Source organism: Dasypus novemcinctus, chromosome 10 (genome assembly GCF_030445035.2).
Source record: "Dasypus novemcinctus isolate mDasNov1 chromosome 10, mDasNov1.1.hap2, whole genome shotgun sequence".
In the NCBI taxonomy this organism is placed as follows: Eukaryota; Metazoa; Chordata; class Mammalia; order Cingulata; family Dasypodidae; genus Dasypus; species Dasypus novemcinctus.
Window position 1 is genome coordinate 22,091,039 of NC_080682.1, and position 5,520 is coordinate 22,096,558.

At 35.0% G+C, this 5,520-nt stretch overlaps 1 pseudogene; it reads right to left on the reverse strand.

Annotated features, from left to right (window-relative positions):
• Positions 1-309: 309 nt before the first annotated feature.
• LOC101430320 (olfactory receptor 9G19-like) lies at positions 310-1,186 on the reverse strand (annotated as a pseudogene).
• Positions 1,187-5,520: the final 4,334 nt, after the last annotated feature.

The following is a 5,520-nucleotide window of genomic DNA, read 5'->3' on the forward strand; positions in this document are numbered from 1 at the left end:
ATCATAGATATGCTGAGAGTACTTGACTGGAAATATTTGGGGTCTATCTACAAATCTCAACAATCCTTTAAAATTTTTTTACACCCTCATTTATTACCCATAGATGGAAAAAGTACTGGTTTCATCTTAGAGGACAAAATCAAATAAAATATAATTCTTTGTGATCCCAGATGTATTTTATCCATTGTTCCCCAACCTTTCACTGAACAGTGTCCATTATATCTTAGCACTGATTTTAAAACAATTATATCAACTTAGATTTCAGACTGTGTTATCTTGAAGAATTTTTCCATAGTGCATTTCACATTTTTATTCCTCAGATTGTAGATCATCGGGCTCATCATAAGGGAGATCATAATAACATTCAGAATCCAACTTATCCTTCTCAAAGAAATAGCTAGAACTTAGGCAAAAGTAGATGTGGAGAATAGAGCCACAGTACAAGATGACAGAAATCAAGTGGGAGGAGCAAGTAGAGAAGACTTTGAGGTAACCTTGGGTGGAATGGATCCTCAGGATGGTGGCAATGGTGAAGTGGTAGGAGGCCAGCATGAGCACATTGGGGGCAATGAAATTGAAGCCCATGTAGAAGAACAGTACTGCCTGGTAGCTCTCTCTTACATCACATGCCAACTCCACCAGGGGTGGGACATTACAGGAAAAATCATCAATAACATTGTCACCACAAAACTCCAATGTGAATGTATTGCTGCTTCATGTTACTGCTTTCATGAAGCCTCCAGTGTAGGAAAATATGACTAAACAGATGCACAATTCCCTCACATGCCTTGAACATAAAGCAGGGCATTGGAAATGGCCACATAACAGTAGTAGGCCATAGTAGCTAGCAGGTAGCACTCAGTGTAACCCAGCCTAGCTGTTAAAAAGAACTGAGCTATGCAGGATGCCAAGGAGATGCTTTTGTCTTCAGATTTGCAAGTCACCAGAACCTTCAGAGTTTAGACTGAGGAATACCAGACATCAGGAAAATCAGATTCACAATGAATATATATGTGAACATGTGGAGCCTAGAATCATTACAGATTAACCTGATGAGAGTGGTATTTCTCACCACAGTCACAGAGTACACACATAGGAACATCACAAATAAGATGAACTGCAACACAGGGTCAGTGGTGAAGCCCATCAGGACGAACTCATTCAGAGTATGATTGTTTCTCTCCATGGTTGAAATAGATCTCTCCCGTAAATGGAAGAGAGAGGAGCTAAGTCTCGTAAAACATATTAAGGGATTGTGCACCAGAACCATATGGTGTGGTCAATCCTACTACTATCAGAAGTAGGGGAATCTTACTATGAATATATATTGAAAGTGGCTGATGAAGGGAGTTCTGTGACCCTCAATATACTCCTTTCTGTAAAATGTGTTTAATAACAAGAATATCGTAATTCTGATGGAGGTCCATTCAGTTTCTCAGAAAAATTTTCTTGAGCCCCAGATTCTGATCTAGACCCTGTGATAGAGCAGTGAAGATGGGAAGTGCTAAGTAGGTTTTACTCTTTTGGAGATTTTATTCTAGAAGAGGTAGTTATATAATTAACAAATAAACGGTGTAGAAAGATCATTAAGCAATGTCAAATGTTCTTAAGAAAGCAAATTGGTTTATGGGAGAGGAGTTAAATATTTACACAGCAAAACTACCTTTTTCCAATTTCTCAGCTAGGATTGGGCAATTTTTGCAGATTTCCTGAGAGTTACACAGGTTCCCATGATTCCCAAGATTCCATTACTCTCAGTATTGGATTGAGCATCTTCACAGAGCATAAAAAGAAAAAAAGAAAAGGAATACTGTGATAAATAAACTAGACCTAACAGACATCTATAGAGCATTGCATCGAAAATAGCACGATATGCATTCTTTTCAAGTGCTCATCAATCCTTCTCCAAGAGAGAACATATGTTGGGTCACAAGGCAAGTCTCAATATATTTAAAAAGACTGAAATTATACAAAACACTTTGATCACAACAGAATGAGCTGGAAAACAATAATGGATGGAAAAAAGGGAAAATTCATAAATATATGGAGATTAAACAATACACTCTTAAATATTCAGTGGGTCAAAGAAGAAATTACAAGGTAATTCAGCAAATATCTTGAGATGAATGAAAGCAAGAACACAACATATAAAAACCTTTGGACACCACAAAGGCAGTGCAGAGAGTGAAATTTATAGCTCTCAATGCTTCCATCAAAAAAGAAGAAAGAGTTAAAATTGAAGACTCTACTGCACACCTGGAAGAACTGGAAAAAAAATGCAAACTAATACCAAATCAAGCCAAAGGAAAAAAAAATAGTAATGTTCAGAGTAGAATTAAATGAAATCAACCACCACCACAACAAAAAATAATAGAATCAACAAAACTAAAAGTTGGTTCTTTGACAAGATTGACAAAATCCACAAACCCTTAGGTAGACTGACAAAGAAAAAAGTGAAGACACAAATAAATAAAATCAGAAATGAGAGTGGGGCCCTTAAAAACCATATTCATTATCAGTGTACAAGAAGGAGAAAAAAATGGAAAGTGACAAAAAGAACATTTGAGGAAAGAGTGACACAAACTTCCCTACCCTTATGAATATCAATTATTCAATGACAATGCACCCCAAACTGAATAAACTTGAATAGACCTACCTCAAGACACCTATGATTCAGAATGACAAATATCAGAGATAAAGAGAGGATTCTGAAAGCTGAAAGAGAAAAGCAAATCATTACATACAAGGAAAACTTGATAGGAGTAAGTGCTGACCTTTCATCGGAAACCATGGAGGAGAGAAGAAAGTGGAATGAAGTATTTAAGATATTGAAAGATAAAAACTTCTGGCCAGGAATTCTGTATCTGGCATACCCTTCATAAATGATGGGGAGTTCAAAGTCTTCACAGAAAAAAAAAAAAAAAAAGAGATAGAATATGTTACTAAAGGACCAGAATTACAAGAGATACTAAAGAGAGAACTGCAGTCTGAAAGGAAAAAAACAAGGGCAAGAGACTTGTAGAAGAGTATAGAAATGAAGATTAATAGAAAGAGTAAATTAAAGAGTAAATGATAGACAATAGTACACTATGACAACAGAAAGACAAAGCTCAAAATGGATGAAGTAAGCAATGTCTTTACAGTAATAACATTGATGGTAATGGGTTGAACTCCCCAATCAAGGGACGAAGACTGATAGAGTGGTTGGAAAAATTTGAGCCATCTATATGTTGCTACAACAGACTCACCTCAGATGTAAGGAAACAACCAGGTTAAAAGTGAAAGGTTGGAAAAAGATATTCCATGCAAATATAACCAAAAAGAGCTGAAGTAGCAATACTAATGTTGGACAAAATAGATTTTAAATGCAAAACTATTAAAAAGGATGAATAAGGTCATTATATATTTTAAAAAGGGGCAATTCAAAAAGAAATAACTATACTGAACGTTTAAATGTAAACTCAGTGCCACTGGGCAAGCTGAAGTAAAAAATATGTGTCTCTGCTATAATAGTTGGAGACTTCAGTGCACCGTCCTGAGGATTGGATAGAACATCTGGACAAAGGATAAATAAAGGAGCAGAAAGTTTGAATAATATTATAGATGAACTAGACCTAACAATCATCTATAGAGCACTGTGCCTCAAAACATCAGGAACTAAATTCTTTTCAAGCACTCATGGATCCTTCTCTAAGATCGTCTGTATGTTGGGTCACAAGACAAGTCTCAATAAATTTAAAAGGATTGAAATTATGCAGATACTTTCTCTGATCACAATGGAATAAAGGTAGAAATCAATAATGGATGGGAAAAGGGAAATTCATGAATATACGGAGATTAAACAACATACCCTTAAATAATCAGTGGGTCAAAGAAGAAATTGCAAGGTAATTCAGCAAATACCTTGAGATGAATGAAAATGAGAAGACAAAATATAAAAACCTTTGGACACCACAAAGGCAGTGCTGAGAGGGAAATTTATAGCCCTCAGTGCTTACAATGAAAGAGAAGAAAGAGGTAAAATTCGTGATCTAACTGCACACCTGGAGGAACTAAAAAAAAGAGCAAACTAATCCCAAACCAAGCCAGAGGAAAGAAATAGTAAACATCAGAGCAGAAAAAAATGAAATTGAGAATAAAAAACAACAGAGAGAATCAACAAAACTAAAAGTTGGTTCTTTGAGAAGACCAACAAAATCAACAAACCCTTAGCTACACTGACAAAGAAAAAAAGAAAGAAGGTTCAAATAAATAAAATCAGAATTGTGAGGGGGGACATTACCATTGACCTGCAGAAATAAGAGAAATTTTAAGAGGATACTATGAACAAGTGTATGTCAAAAAACTACAAAATATAGATGAGATAGACAAATTCCTAGAAACACACAAACCATCTACATTAAGCCTAGAAGTAATGGAAGACCTCAACAAACAAATCACAAGTGAGGAGTTTGAAACACATCAATAACCTCCCAAAGATGAAAAGACCAACACCGGATGGCTTCACAGGTGAATTCTACCAATCATTCAAAGATGACCTAATACCAATCTTGCTCAAGATCTTCAAAAAAATTGAACAGGAAGAATACCAGCAAACTCATTATATAAAGTCCACATGATCCTAATACCAAAATCAGATAAAAATACTATTGAAAAAGAAAAATACAGACCAATATCTCTAGTGAATATAAATGCAAAAATCCTCAACAAAATACTTTCAAACAGAATCCAAAAGCACAATAAAAGAATTATACACCATGATCAAGTGAGTTTTACTCCATGTATGCAAGGATGGCTCAACACAAGAAAATCGATTAGTGTAATAAAACACATTGATAATTGAAGAAGAAAAATCACATGATCCTCTCAATTGATGCACAAAAGGTATTTGACAAAATACAGCACCCTTTCTTGATAAAAACACTCCAAAAAGATAAGAATAGAAGGAAGCTTTCTCAATACGGTAAAGTGCATATATAAAAAACCTCCAGCTAGCATGGTACTTAATGATGAAAATGAAAGGTTTCCTGCTGAGATCAGAAAGAGACAAAAATGCCCACTGCCATAATTTTTACTCAATATTGTGTTAGAAGTTCTAGTTAGAGCAAATAGGCTAGACAAAGAATGAAAGGGCATCCAAATAGGAAAGGAAAAAGTAAAACTTTCACTCTTCACTGTTAACATGGTCATATATCTAGAAAATCTTGTAAAATCCACAATAGAGGTACCAGACTTAATAGATGAACTCAATGAACTGGTGGGATACAGGATTAATAAACAAAAAATCAATACCATTTCTATATACTACTGATGTGCAATCTGAGGAGGAAATCAGGGGAAAATTCCATTTAAAATAGCAAGTAAAACAATCAAATATTTAGGAATAAACCTAACCAAGGATATAAAAGACCAGGATTCAGAAAACTATGAAACATTGCTGAAAGAAACCTAATAAGATTTAAATAAATGGGGGTCATTCTGTGTTCATAGATTGGAAGACTGAATATCATTAAGATGTCA